The sequence below is a fragment of the Choloepus didactylus genome, chromosome 10, assembly GCF_015220235.1.
Source record: "Choloepus didactylus isolate mChoDid1 chromosome 10, mChoDid1.pri, whole genome shotgun sequence".
Taxonomy (NCBI): domain Eukaryota; kingdom Metazoa; phylum Chordata; class Mammalia; order Pilosa; family Megalonychidae; genus Choloepus; species Choloepus didactylus.
This window is the reverse complement of record NC_051316.1, coordinates 6,793,258-6,808,872: the sequence shown is the minus strand read 5'-3', so window position 1 is coordinate 6,808,872 and position 15,615 is coordinate 6,793,258. Positions and strand designations below refer to the sequence as shown.

Below are 15,615 nucleotides of genomic sequence, written 5' to 3'. Positions count from 1 at the left end.
AAAAATATGAACATTAACTTTTAATATACTATAGGAAAGCACAACAAATACTTGAATGATAAAGGATGAGTACCATATTTGAAGTATATTTGAATGCTATTTCATAGTTATATATTGCAATTTTTCAGACTATAATACATAACTACATGTTTGCATAAAAACCTGGAAAACATATTAATAAAACAAGAGGTTTTAGAGTTTTGTGGCTTATTTTTTGTCATTAATATAAAATATCTATCAACAATTTAGGAACTATTGAAAATCTACATAATTTATTTTATAATATATAAGTACGATGTAATCTGGAAATAAATTTGTAAAATAATTAATTTAAGCTATATTTCAAATTGTAAGTCAGGCCTTTGAGAGGGATAATAATAACCAGTTTCAGTGATACCTTTCTGTATTATAAATGTCACATTTTTACTAACAAAAGTACTATTTACTTTATGTGTTAATACAGGAAAAAATATGTATAATTTTGTAATTTCCTTACCATTTCACTCACTTACTTCTGGAAGGATATTTAGAAACCTTGAAAAATAAGGGGGAAAATTTATAAAAATTTTAATTACAAAAAAATTTCAGAAGAGGAGGCAATATTTGAAAGTGGATATGAGGGATACAAAGTAGTCTAATTGGAACTAGATGACAAGAAAGGGAAATAAGAAACACAAGACTGTGCAGCAATAAACAAGACCCTTAAGAAAACACATGGATGGTATGAAGAGTACAGTTTATAATATTACAAATCTTGAATAAACTGGATAGAAGGTAGCACATTAATGCAAACTTGGACAATGATGGAAGCAAAGTGGTTATTTCAGATTATTTGACTTTCTGAAACTTTGCTTTGTTTTGTTATAAGATGGTGATATTTGAGGTTTGTGCATTGTTTTAGTTTATAAAGTTTAAAATAAAATAAATACATAAAAAAATAAAAATTAAAAAATCATTTTAAAAAAACAACTTGAAGGCAAATAATTTTCTTCCATACCTGCCTGAAATTCATAAACTCAATCTCATCATGAAGAAACACTGGATAAACACAGTTTGAAGAAAATTCTTTAAGAGGATGGTTCAGCAGCTTTCAAATATGTCCAGATGAAGGAAATAAATGATATATATTCAGTTGAAATACTATAAATATACCTGAAAACAAAATGGAATATTTGATGTGAGACTGGACACTGTTTTTTTGTCTTTCTTCATTTCCATCATTATTATTAATATTAACATTTTGTTTGTTCTACAGGACAATATTGGGTATTTGTTGGGTGTGCACAAGGCCTCTATTTGAGATAATGGTACAATACCAAGTTTAATTTAATGATTTTGATAATGTTCCTGTGAATACAGAACAGAATATCTTTGTTCTTAGGTGAAATGTCACAAGAATAATTAAAGAAACAGACATGTCCTTTACACATTAATTTCCATGGGTTAAAGCAAGGGTTATTATACAAAGAATATGAACCAATGTTAACTTGGTGAAAAAAATAACATAAACCAACATCAGATGAGATGGTTACCCTTTTCATGAAAGCACAGGGTCAGACCAGGACAAGAATCCACTGACCTGCTTTCATGGGAGAAGAGAAGAATGGTCACAGTGCCATATGGGTCTGCACCCTTGGGCATCAAAGCATTTGTGATCAAACAGGTTGGGGAAGTATTCTTCTTTGGCACTGAACTTCTGTTCAGCACTGGAAAAAAGGTGACACATTTGTGGTTCATCTCTCCAAGGGGGACTTGGGGTGGGCATTCACAGTTTCCTGGGGAGCACACTCACTGTCAGGGCCAGGATACGCTGGCTCCCAGATCAGGGACTTTCCTCAGCACAGTGGTAATTCCTGGACCAAGAAGCAAACAATATTCAGTGTACACCATCATGCCTGCACTCTGTGAGTCTCCATCCCTGTCCCCAGTCATTCCTCCAAGCCACTCAACTCTAAAACAACAGCTGGTCATCATCATGTTGGCTCTGCATAACAGGAACCCTTTGTCACTCATATTTAGACCCAGAGTGAGACATCTGTCAAGCACAGAGCATGAAATCCCAATAGTAAGACAGCCATGAACCAACCTCATGTCAGCTAGAAACTGGGGACTTGACAAATGCATCCCAGGTGTCCAAAGCTTCCATGACTTCAAGCAGGTTCACACACTGCACATGGGCATGCCTCATGGTGAGTTCTAGTAATTGAGCACCCAGGATGCTAAGCTCCATGCCTTATATATAGTGGTAAATTTTGTGCCATTGAAAAAGTTAGGCAGGCACATGCTTTACCAAGGACACGTCACTTAAAGCACCATTTATGGCACTCCAACCTGGAATTTGACCTTCCAGTATAGGATCATCCTGGGAGAGTCAAAAGCTCACCATCCAGCTGGTATAAAGGTGATACTGTGAGCTGCAGAAACACCCCATATACAATCCTCAGACTCCACAGGCCACAACACCTCCACAATCTCCTGCACACTTGGGATGCAACATAAGTTTGTATACCTCAGGGCAGCCATTGGGTTACAGAACTGTCACTTAGCAACCTGATGTTCAATGTGAGGCAGGTGAGAGTGAGAATAATTTGCACATGTGCATTCCAAGCACCTGCCAGAATTGTAGGCCACTTTGGTACCTGGGCTGACTCTGTCTCCTCCACAGGCTTGAGACCCAGTGAGATTTCTTCCCTGAGGTTTCTTTTTTTTTTTTTTTTATTTTTTTTTATTTTTTTTTTTTATTTTTTTTTATTTTTTAATCATCATTTTATTGAGATATATTCACATACCACGCAGTCATACAAAACAAATTGTACTTTCGATTGTTTACAGTACCATTATATAGTTGTACATTCATCACCTAAATCAATCCCTGACACCTTCATTAGCACACACACAAAAATAACAAGAATAATAATTAGAGTGAAAAAGAGCAATTGAAGTAAAAAAGAACACTAGGTACCTTTGTCTGTTTGTTTGCTTCCCCTACTTTTCTACACATCGACCCATAAACTAGACAAAGTGGAGTTTGGTCCTTATGGCATTCCCAATCCCACTGTCACCCCTCATAAGCTACATTTTTATACAACTGTCTTCGAGATTCATGGGTTCTGGGTTGTAGTTTAATAGTTTCAGGTATCCACCACCAGCTACCCCAATTCTTTAGAACCTAAAAAAGGTTGTCTAAAGTGTGCGTAAGAGTGCCCACCAGAGTGATCTCTCGGCTCGTTTTGGAATCTCTCTGCCACTGAAGCTTATTTCATTTCCTTTCACATCCCCCTTTTGGTCAAGAAGATGTTCTCCATCCCACGATGCCGGGTCTACATTCCTCCCCGGGAGTCATATTCCACGTTGTCAGGGAGATTCACTTCCCTGGGTGTCTGATCCCACGTAGGGGGGAGGGCAGTGATTTCACCTTTCAAGTTGGCTTAGCCAGAGAGAGAGGGCCACATCTGAGCAACAAAGAGGCATTCAGGAGGAGACTCTTAGGCACAAATACAGGGAGGCCTAGCCTCTCCTTTGCAGCAACCGTCTTCCCAAGGGTAAAACTTATGGTAGAGGGCTCAACCCATCAAACCACCAGTCCCCTATGTCTGTGGTCATGTTAGCAACCATGGAGGTGGGGTAGGCGAATACCCCTGCATTCTCCACAGGCTCCTCAAGGGGGCACTACATCGTTTTTTTTTTTTTTTTTTTTTTTCCTTGTTTGTCTTTTTTCTTTTTTTCTTTTTTTTAACTTTCCCTTCTTTTTTCAAATCAACTGTATGAAAAAAAAAGTTAAAAAGAAAACAAACATACAATAAAAGAACATTTCAAAGAGACCATAGCAAGGGAGTAAGAACAAGACAACTAACCTAAGATAACTGCTTAACTTCCAACATGTTCCTACTTTACCCCAAGAAAGTTACATACTATAGCAACATTTCAGTGAACTTGTTCCTACTACATCCATCAGAAATTAACAGACCATAGTCATTTCTGGGCATCCCCAGAACGTTAAATAGCTTATCTGTTCTTCTTGGATTATTGTTCCCCCTTCCTTAATTGCTCTCTACTGCTAGTTCCCCTACATTCTACATTATAAACCATTTGTTTTACATTTTTCAAAGTTCACATTAGTGGTAGCATATAATATTTCTCTTTTTGTGCCTGGCTTATTTCGCTCAGCATTATGTCTTCAAGGTTCATCCATGTTGTCATATGTTTCACCAGATCGTTCCTTCTTACTGCCGCGTAGTATTCCATCGTGTGTATATACCACATTTTATTTATCCACTCATCTGTTGATGGACATTTGGGTTGTTTCCATCTCTTGGCAATTGTGAATAATGCTGCTATGAACATTGGCGTGCAGATATCTGTTCGTGTCACTGCTTTCCGATCTTCCGGGTATATCCCGAGAAGTGCAATCGCTGGATCGAATGGTAGCTCTATCTCTAGTTTTCTAAGGAACTGCCAGACTGACTTCCAGAGTGGCTGAACCATTATACAGTCCCACCAACAATGAATAAGAGTTCCAATTTCTCCACATCCCCTCCAGCATTTGTAGTTTCCTGTTTGTTTAATGGCAGCCGTTCTAACCGGTGTTAGATGGTATCTCATTGTGGTCTTAATTTGCATCTCTCTAATAGCTAGTGAAGCTGAACATTTTTTCATGTGTTTCTTGGCCATTTGTATTTCCTCTTCAGAGAACTGTCTTTTCATATCTTTTGCCCATTTTATAATTGGGCTGTCTGTACTATTGTCATTGAGTTGTAGGATTTCTTTGTATATGCAAGATATCAGTCTTTTGTCAGATACATGGTTTCCAAAAATTTTTTCCCATTGAGTTGGCTGCCTCTTTACCTTTTTGAGAAATTCCTTTGAGGTGCAGAAACTTCTAAGCTTGAGGAGTTCCCATTTATCTATTTTCTCTTTTGTTGCTTGTGCTTTGGGTGTAAAGTCTAGGAAGTGGCCTCCTAATACAAGGTCTTGAAGATGTTTTCCTACATTATCTTCTAGGAGTTTAATGGTACTTTCTTTTATATTGAGATCTTTGGTCCATTTTGAGTTAATTTTTGTGTAGGGGGTGAGGTAGGGGTCCTCTTTCATTCTTTTGGATATGGATATCCAACTCTCCCAGCCCCATTTGTTGAAAAGACCATTATGGCTCAGTTCGGTGACTTTGGGGGCCTTATCAAAGATCAGTCGGCCATAGATCTGAGGGTCTATCTCTGAATTCTCAATTCGATTCCATTGATCTATATGTCTATCTTTGTGCCAGTACCATGCTGTTTTGGCAACTGTGGCTTTATAATAAGCTTCAAAGTCAGGGAGTGTAAGTCCTCCCACTTCGTTTTTCTTTTTTAGAGTGTCTTTAGCAATTCGAGGCATCTTCCCTTTCCAAATAAATTTGATAACTAGCTTTTCCAAGTCTGCACAGTAGGTTGTTGGAATTTTGATTGGGATTGCATTGAATCTGTAGATGAGTTTGGGTAGAATTGACATCTTAATGACATTTAGCCTTCCTATCCATGAACATGGAATATTTTTCCATCTTTTAAGGTCCCCTTCTATTTCTTTTAGTAGAGTTATGTAGTTTTCTTTGTATAGGTCTTTTACATCTTTGGTTAAGTTGATTCCTAGGTACTTGATTTTTTTAGTTGCTATTGAAAATGGTATCTTTTTCTTGAGTGTCTCTTCAGTTTGTTCATTTCTAGCATATAGAAACATTACTGACTTATGTGCATTAATCTTGTATCCCGCTACTTTGCTAAATTTGTTTATTAGCTCTAGTAGGTGTATCGTTGATTTCTCAGGGTTTTCTAGATATAAGATCATATCATCTGCAAACAATGACAGTTTTACTTCTTCTTTTCCAATTTGGATGCCTTTTATTTCTTTGTCTTGCCGGATTGCCCTGGCTAGCACTTCCAGCACAATGTTGAATAACAGTGGTGACAGCGGGCATCCTTGTCTTGTTCCTGATCTTAGAGGGAAGGCTTTCAGTCTCTCACCATTGAGTACTATGCTGGCTGTGGGTTTTTCATATATGCTCTTTATCATGTTGAGGAAGTTTCCTTCAATTCCTACCTTTTGAAGTGTTTTTATCAAAAACGGATGTTGGATTTTGTCAAATGCTTTTTCAGCATCTATTGAGATGATCAATTGATTTTTCCCTTTCGAGTTTTTAATGTGTTGTAATACATTGATTGTTTTTCTTATGTTGAACCATCCTTGCATGCCTGGAATGAACCCCACTTGGTCATGGTGTATGATTTTTTTAATGTGTCTTTGGATTCGATTTGCAAGTATTTTGTTGAGGATTTTTGCATCTATATTCATTAGGGAGATTGGCCGGTAGTTTTCCTTTTTTGTAGCATCTTTGCCTGGTTTTGGTATTAGATTGATGTTAGCTTCATAAAATGAGTTAGGTAGTGTTCCATTTTTTTCAATGTTTTGAAAGAGTTTGAGTAAGATTGGTGTCAGTTCTTTCTGGAAAGTTTGGTAGAATTCCCCTGTGAAGCCATCTGGCCCTGGGCATTTATTTGTGGGAAGATTTTTGATGACTGATTGGATCTCTTTGCTTGTGATGGGTTGGTTGAGGTCTTCTATTTCTTCTCTGGTCAGTCTAGGTTGTTCATATGTTTCCAGGAAATTGTCCATTTCTTCTACATTATCCAGTTTGTTGCCATACAGTTGTTCATAATATCCTCTTATAATTTTTTAATTTCTTCAGGATCTGCAGTTATGTCACCTTTTTCATTCATTATTTTGTTTATTTGGGTCTTCTCTCTTTTTGATTTTGTCAGTCTAGCTAGGGGCTTGTCAATCTTGTTGATCTTCTCAAAGAACCAACTTTTGGTGATATTTATCCTTTCTATTGTTTTTTTGTTCTCTATGTCATTTATTTCTGCTTTAATCCTTGTTATTTCTTTTCTTGTACTTGGTTTAGGATTGGTTTGCTGTTCATTTTCTAGCTTCTTCAGTTGATCCATTAGTTCTTTGATTTTGGCTCTTTCTTCCTTTTTAATATATGCGTTTAGTGCTATAAATTTCCCCCTTAGCACTGCTTTTGCTGCATCCCATAGGTTTTGGTATGTTGTGTTCTCATTTTCATTCGTCTCTATATATTTAGCAATTTCTCTTGCTATTTCTTCTTTAACCCACTGATTGTTTAGGAGTGTGTTGTTTAACCTCCAGGTATTTGTGAATTTTCTAAGTCTCTGATGGTTATTGACTTCTAATTGTATTCCATTGTGGTCAGAGAATGTGCTTTGAATAATTTCAATCTTTTTAAATTTATTGAGGCTTGTTTTATGTCCCAGCATATGATCTATTCTGGAGAAAGTTCCGTGAGCACTAGAAAAGTATGTGTATCCTGTTGATTTGGGATGTAATGTCCTGTAGATGTCTGTTAAATCCAATTCATTTATCAGATTGTTTAGGTTTTCAATTTCCTTATTGGTCTTCTGTCTGGTTGATCTATCTATAGGAGAGAGTGATGTGTTGAAGTCTCCCACAATTATTGTGGAAACATCAATTGCTTCCTTTAGTTTTGCCAATGTTTCTCTCATGTATTTTGTGGCACCTTGATTGGGTGCATAGACATTTACGATTGTTATTTCTTCTTGCTGAATTGCCCCTTTTATTAGTATGTAGTGGCCTTCTTTGTCTCTCAAAACATCCCTGCATTTGAAGTCTATTTTATCTGAGATTAATATTGCTACACCTGCTTTCTTTTGGCTGTAGCTTGCATGAAATATTTTTTTCCATCCTTTCACTTTCAGTTTCTTTGTGTCCCTGTGTCTAAGATGAGTCTCTTGTATGCAACATATTGATGGTTCATTTTTTTTGATCCATTCTGCGAATCTATATCTTTTAATTGGGGAGTTTAATCCATTTACATTCAATGTTAAAACCGTGAAGGCATTTCTTGAATCGGCCATCTTATCCTTTGGATTATGTTTGCCATATTTTTCCCTCTCTCTATTAATATCCTTTATTGTACCCATACCGAATCTCTTTAGTACTGAACCTTTCTCCAAGTCTCTCTGTCCTGTCTTTGTTTCTCTGTCTGTAGGGCTCCCTTAGTATCTCCAGTAGGGCAGGTCTCTTGTTAGCAAATTCTCTCAGCATTTCTTTGTCTGTGAAAAATTTAAGCTCTCCCTCAAATTTGAAGGAGAGCTTTGCTGGATAAAGTAATCTTGGCTGGAAATTCCTCTCACTCAGAATTTTAAATATATCGTGCCACTGCCTTCTCGCCTCCATGGTGGCTGCTGAGTAGTCACTACTTAGTCTTATGCTGTTTCCTTTGTATGTGGTGAATTGCTTTTCTCTTGCTGCTTTCAGAACTTGCTCCTTCTCTTCTATGTTTGACAGTGTGATCAGTATATGTCTCGGAGTGGGTTTTTTTGGATTTATTCTATTTGGAGTTCGCTGAGCATTTATGATTTGTGTATTTATGTTGTTTAGAAGATTTGGGAAGTTTTCCCCAACAATTTCTTTGAATACTCTTCCTAGACCTTTACCCTTTTCTTCCCCTTCTGGGACACCAATGAGTCTTATATTCGGACGTTTCATATTATCTATCATATCCCTGAGGTCCATTTCGAGTTTTTCAATTTTTTTTCCCCATTCTTTCTTTTATGTTTTCATTTTCCATTCTGTCATCTTCCAGGTCACTGATTCGTTGTTCAACTTCCTCTAGTCTTGTACTATGAGTGTCCAGAATCTTTTTAATTTGGTCAACAGTTTCTTTAATTTCCATAAGATCATCCATTTTTTTATTTAGTCTTGCAATGTCTTCTTTATGCTCTTCTAGGGTCTTCTTGATTTCCTTCATATCCCGTACTAGGGTCTCATTGTTCATCTTTAGTTCTTTGAGTAGCTGCTCTAGGTGTGTCTCTTCTGGTCTTTTGATTTGGGTGCTTGGGCTTGGGTTATCCATATCGTCTGGTTTTTTCATATGCTTTATAATTTTCTGTTGTTTTTGGCCTCGTGGCATTTGCTGACCTTGATAGGGTTCTTTTAGGGTTTGTAGACCAGTTGAAGTCCTTATCTCTAATTTATCAGATCTACAGCTTCGTGGAGTACACTTTCTCTAACTAACCAGCAGGTGGCGTCCACGAGCCACCCGTTCTCCACAAGCCAGATCTCCCCTGCTTAGCCTTTTTGGTGAGTGGGGGAGTGAGTCTTGTGGGGCCCAATTGGTGTCCCAAGCTTGCGTGTGTAGTTGGTGTTGCCTGCCCTGTATGTGGGGCGTGTTTCTGGGCAGTGGGGGAGGGGGGGTGGCCCTAACAATCAAATCTCCCTGATGATCCTAGAGTTTTAAAGCTACTGCAATAGTCTAATCCTTCAGTTCAGTCCTGCCACAGTTTGTCTCTGCCACTGACCCACAAGTCTTTGGTATTGGCGTATGGCTCCTGAGACTTGCAAGTGGGCCCCTCTTCCAGGCTGTGCACCCCGGGTCCTCTGTTGAGGGATGACTGTGCTATGTCGCAGGTGAGTGCCGTCCCCCCAGGGCAGTTCTGGGCTGCTGGGCTGTGTTGGGAGGCTCCCAGTCTGCTCAAATGATGGCTGAATGGGGCTCTGTTAATTCACACTGCTCCCCCTTCCCAGCTCTGGGACATTCAGCTGAGGTTGCAGGGTAGGCTAATGTCCACGCCCAGTTTTGTGGTGTGTGCCTGTTATTTGAAGCACTTCCGTCACACTGGGTTGTCTGGGGCAGCTCTGGGCTATGGGGCTGGCGATGGGCAGGAGTGTTTCCTGTCCACCAGGATGGTGGCTGTGAGCGGACACCCCCCTTTTCTTGGGGAGTTGTGTTGTTTAGTGAATTTTCTCAGCCACTGGATTATTGCCTTTTGTCTCAGAGCTCTCTTAGTTCTGCTCTTGACTTGACGTGCCCAAATTTCAATTCTTTGAAGCTTTCTGTATTGAGCTTCTTAGAGTAATTGTTTTAGAAAAAGCAAAAAGGATTTAAAAAAAAAAAAAAAAAAACGGCCCTCCTCAGAGATCTAATGGGTTATTGAAATGCTAATCGACAAAGCAACCAGGGCCATTAAGGAAAGGTGCCCAGGGCAGAGAGATCAGCCTTGCTTCGGGATTTGCAAATGCGCCTCAAGGCCTGATCTCCGCCCTTCCCCTTTCTGTGTTCACCAGAACTCCAAAAATCCTCTGCTTTTATTTTGGAGTTTTTTGTGTTGTTTTTTTTCTATGCCTGTCTCCTCTCTGCTGGGCTGGCTGCTCTCAGAGTCTCTGGTGTCTGGCCTCAGTCTATCTATGGTTGGAGTTTGAATCAGTAGAATGAGTTTCCGGTAAGAGCAGCCACTGCAATTCTCCCTTCTCCTTCCTGGAGCTGACAGCCCCTCCTCCCCCGGGACTGAGCCTGGCAGGGAGGGGCGCGGGTCCCCTGGCCGCAAAAACTTACAGATTTCGCTGATCTCAGCAGTTCCACGTTTTCATGAGTGTTGTATGAAGTATGCCCAAAGACAGATTGCTCTGTGGTGTCCAGTCCACGCAGTTCCTGGCTTTTTACCTACTTTCCTGGAGGAGTAACTAAAACATACAGCTCACCAGTCTGCCATCTTGCCCATCCCCCCCTGAGGTTTCTTAACTTGGGATTTCCTGCTGTATGTTGGGAACACCTGGGTACAGGGATTCCTATTTGGAGAATTGGGAAAGATTCAGAAACACTTGATGTGGTGTGCAGTTGATTCAGGACACAAGGGTCAGCAGAGAAGCCTGTATTTGAAAGTGAATATGAGGGATGTGAAGTAGTGTAATTGAAAGAAGATGACAAAAGAGGGAAGTAAGAAATATAGGACTGTGAAGCAATAAACAAGACCCCTAAGAGAATAAATGGATGGTATGAAGAATACAATTTGTAATATTACAAAAGTTTAATCAACTGCTTTGAAGACAACCCATTAATGAAAACTTGGACAATGCTTGAAGCAAAGTAGTAATTTCAGGTTATTTGATTTTCTGAAACATTGCATTTTTTTTATAAGGTGGAGATTGTTGACATGTGTGTGTTGTTTTAGTTTATACATAAAGTTTAAAATAAAATCAATACAATGAAATAAAAATAAACTTAACATTTAACAAATAAACACCCTAAGGGCACTATAATTTCCTGCCATTCCAGCCTAAAATTTATTAACTCAATTTCATCAGGAAAAACGTTGGTAAAAAGACACAATTTGAGGAATATTCTTTAAAAGGAGGTTCAGCTGTTTTCTAATGTACAGATGAAGGAAAGAAATGAGATATATTGAAAAGAAAGAGAAAAATGTACCTGAATAGGAAATGCTGTTTGATATGAGACAGGACACTGTTTTTATGTTGTCTTTCATCATTTCTATCATTATTATTATTACTATTAACATTTTTCTTGGTCTATAGGACATTATTGTGTAATTGAGGTGTGAACCAGACCCCTAGATGTGATACCAGTACTACAACAAAGTTAAATTAATGATTGTGGTAATATTCCCGTGAATACAGGAGAGAATGTCTCTGTTCTTACATGAAATGCCACCAGAATAATTAAAGTGACTGACATTTCTTTACACAAAAATTTCTAATGGTTAAGGAAAATGTTATACAAGGAACATGAACCAATGTTAAGTAGGTGAAAATATAAATGGAATAATCATCTTCACATGAGTTGGTTTCACTTTTCATGAAGGCACAGGGCCAGATCAGGGTGAGATTACACTGACATGCTTTCATGGGATATGAGAATGGTCACAGTCAGTGCCACTTGGGCCTACTCCCTTGGGCATCAGCAAATTGGGGAACAGAGAGGTTGTTAACCTTCCTTTGTTAATAACCTTGCTTTCAGATCTGGAACAAAATATATGTCACATCTGTGGCTAATCTCTCCCAAGCCCAGCACCATATGAAAGGGGAACTTGGGATGGACATTCACAGTTACCTGTGGATCATTCTCACTGTCAGAGCCAGGTTATGTTGGCTCCCAGAACAGGGATTTCCCTCAGGGCAATGATAATTCCTGGACCAAGAAACAAACAATATTCAGTGTCCACCATCAGCTTCCCAATTAGGAGTCTCCAACCCTGTCCCCAATAATGCCTCCAACCCACACAACTCTAAAAAAATCAGTCTTCATCATGTGGTCTATGAATCAAAAGACCACATTGAATGTCACTCAGGGTTTAGGCCCAGAATGAGACATCTGGCAAACACAAATGAAGTAAGAGATGTCACCACAAAGACAGCCATGAGCCTATCTTCATGTCAGGTATAAACAGTGGAAAGGGCAGATGCATCCAAGTTGTATAAATTTCCCTGACTTCAAGGGCATTCATTGCCTGCACATGGGAATGTCCCATGTTGAGCTCTGGTAAGTGAGCATCCGGGATGCTAAGCTGTATGTATGAGACACAGCAGTAATTTCCATGATATTGAAAATTAAGGCAGGCCCAAGCTTGGCCAGGGGTCTTCATTAAAGCTCCACCTATTCCACAACAACCTGGAAATTGCCCTTGGGTTTTCCAGTATAGGATCCACGTGGGAGAGTCAAAAGCTCATCATCCATAAGGGGTGTAGGTGATCCTCCGTGCTGCAGAAGCATCCTCATATACCTATTCCAAACTTCAGGGACCACAACATCTCCACAATCAACTGCACTCTTGGGGAACACCTATAAATTTAAGAACACAGGGCATTCCTGGAAAGAGAGGCATGATGCTTAGCAAAGTGATGCTCATTGTGAGGCAGGTGAGGGTCAGCATAACTTGCAAATGCACATTCCAAGCACCTGCCAGAATTCTAGCCCACGTTTTGAAGATGGGCTGATTCTACCTTCAACAAAGTTTATAGCCCAAGTGAGATTTCTTTGCTGAGGTTTCATAACTTGGGATTTCCTGCTGTATATTGGGCACACCTGGGTAAATGTAATCCTAATTGTTGTAATGGGAAATTTTCAGAAAAACTTGGTGTGGTGTGTAGCTGATTCCACACACAAGGCTCAGTAGAGAAGACTGTATTTGAAAGTAGATGTGAGGGATGTGAAGAAGTGTAACTGGAACTAGATGACAAGAGGGTGACAAAAAGAAACAAAGGACTGTGTAGCAATAAACAAGACCCCAAGGAAAATACTGGGACTATATGAGGAGTATTGTTTATAATATTATAAATCTTTAATCAATCTCCTTGTATATAACCCATTAATGCAAACTTGTGCAATGGTGGAAGCAAAGTACTTATTTCAGGTTATTTGCTTTTCTGAAACTTTGCTTTGTTTTATTACAAGGTGGTGAATTGGATGTCTGTGTGTTGTTGTAGCTTATACATTATGTTTAAAATGAATTCAATACAATGAAAGAAACAAAAATTAAACTTCACATTTAAAAAATAATCACCATGAGGACAGAAAAATTTCTACTTTTCCTGCATAAAATACTTAAACTCAAGTTCATCAAGAAGAATCACTGAGAAAAACAGAATTTGAAGAATATTCTTTAAAAGGGTGGTTCAGCAGTTTTCTAAATTATCCAGATGAAGGAAATAAATGATATATATTCAGATAAAAGAGGATAAATATACCAGATAAAGAAGTGCAATGTTTGACATGAGACTCGACATTATTTTTATTTTTTTCCTTTCTATGTTTCCATCATTATTATTACTATTAACATTTTGCTTGGTCTACAGGATATGAATGGGTAAATGTTGAGGTGGGGACCAGGCCCCTAGATGAGATAATAGTACTACAACCAGGATAATTTAATGATTATGGTAATGTTCCAGTGAATACGTAAATGAATAACTCTGATCTTAAGTGAAATACCAAAAGAATAATTAAAGAAACTGACATTTTTTACACACAAATTTCCAATTGTTAAAGAAAACCTTATACAAGGAATATGAAACAATGATAACTTGGTGTAAAAAATAAATTAAGTAAATGAACTTAACATGAATTGGTTTCCCTCTTCATGAAGACACAGGGACAGATCAGGGTGAGACTACACTGACCTGCTTTCATGGAATATGAGAAGAATGGTCACAGTCAGTGCCACTTGGGCCTACTCCCATGGGCATCAGCAAATTCAGGAATGGAGAGGTTGGGGAAGTCTTCCTTTGCTAATAACCTTGCTTTCAGATCTGGAACAAAATATGTGCCACATCTGTGGTTAATTCCTTGCAAGACCAGCACAGTGTAAAAGGGGAACTTGTGGTGGGTATTCACAGTTACCTGTGGATCACTATCACTGTCAGAACCAGTGAATGTTAGCTTCCAGATCAAGAATATCCCTAAGAGCAATGATAATTCCTGGACCAACAAACAATATTCTCTGTACACCATCATGACTGCCCTCTGGGAGTCTCCATCCCTGTCCCCAATCATGCCTCCAAACCACTCAACAACAAAAATTTCAGCCAGTCCTCATCATGTAGTCTCTGCTTCACAGGACCACCTTGATTGTCACTCAGCATTTATGCCCAGAGTGAGAAACATGGCAAGCAAAAATAGAGCAAGGAATCCCACCATTAAGACAGCCATGAGCCAGTCCTCATGCCAGCTATAAACAGTGGACAGGACAGACACATCAAAGTTGTCCAAATTTCTCTGACTTTAAGGGGGTTCATTGATTGCACATGGGCATGCCTCATGGTGAGCTCTGCTAAGTGAGCACCCAGGATGCTAAGCTACATGCCTTGGATCCCATGGTAATTTCTGGGCCATTGAAAAAGAAAGGCAGGCCCAATATTGGCCAGGGGCACTTCATTAAAACTCCATCTACCACAAACCAACCTGGACTTTGTCCTTGGGCGGGCAACTATAGCATCATAATGGGAGAGTCAAAAACTCACCACCACTCCAGTAGGCAGGTGATCCTCTGTGCTGAAGAAGCACCCCCATACACCTACTCAAAACTGTATGGGTCACAGCAACTACACCATTACCTGCACACTTGGGGAGCTGCTTACATTTTCAGACCACAGGGCAACCATTGGGCTAGAGGCTTGTTGCTTAACAAACTGATGATCATTGTGAGCCAGGGAATGGTCAGCATAGATTGCCCATGTGCCCACCACATTCCAAGCACACGCCAAAGTTCTAGGCCTCTTTGGGAACCCAGGATGACTGTGTCTCCTCCACTGCTTTGAGCCCCAGTGAGATTTCTTCTCTGAGGTATCTTAACTTGGGATTTCCTTTTGCATATTGGGCAGACCTGGGTAGAGGAATTACTATTTGGAGTAATGGGAAAGACTCAGAAACCCTTGGTGAGGTGTGTAGCTGATTCTGCACACAATACTCAGCAGAGAAGCCTCTATTTGAAAGTAGATATGAGGGATGTGAAAGAGTGTAACTAGAACTAGATGACAAGAGAGGGAAAAAGGAAACATAGGACTGTGCAGTAATAAAAAATACCCCAAGGAAAATACATGGAGTGTAGGAAGAGTAGTTTTTATAATATTAGAAATCTTTAATTAACTGCAGGGTAGATAAATCATTAATGCAAATTTGTGCAATGGGGGAAGCAAAGTAGTTATTTCAGGCTATTTGCTTTTCTGAAACTTTGCTTTGCTTAATTATAAGGTGGTGATTTTTGATGTATGTTTCCTGTTGCAGCTTATAGATGTGTTTAAAATGAATTC

General features: G+C 39.1%; 1 long non-coding RNA gene across 1 annotated transcript; it reads right to left on the bottom strand.

Moving 5' to 3' along the window:
- Positions 1-516: 516 nt before the first annotated feature.
- Positions 517-12,431, bottom strand: LOC119505116. The gene is made up of 3 exons (XR_005210679.1): positions 11,921-12,431; positions 1,580-1,853; positions 517-1,152 (listed from the first exon to the last, which is right to left on the bottom strand). It is a non-coding gene; the product is annotated as an uncharacterized LOC119505116 (long non-coding RNA).
- Between the last annotated feature and the right edge of the window lie 3,184 nt (positions 12,432-15,615).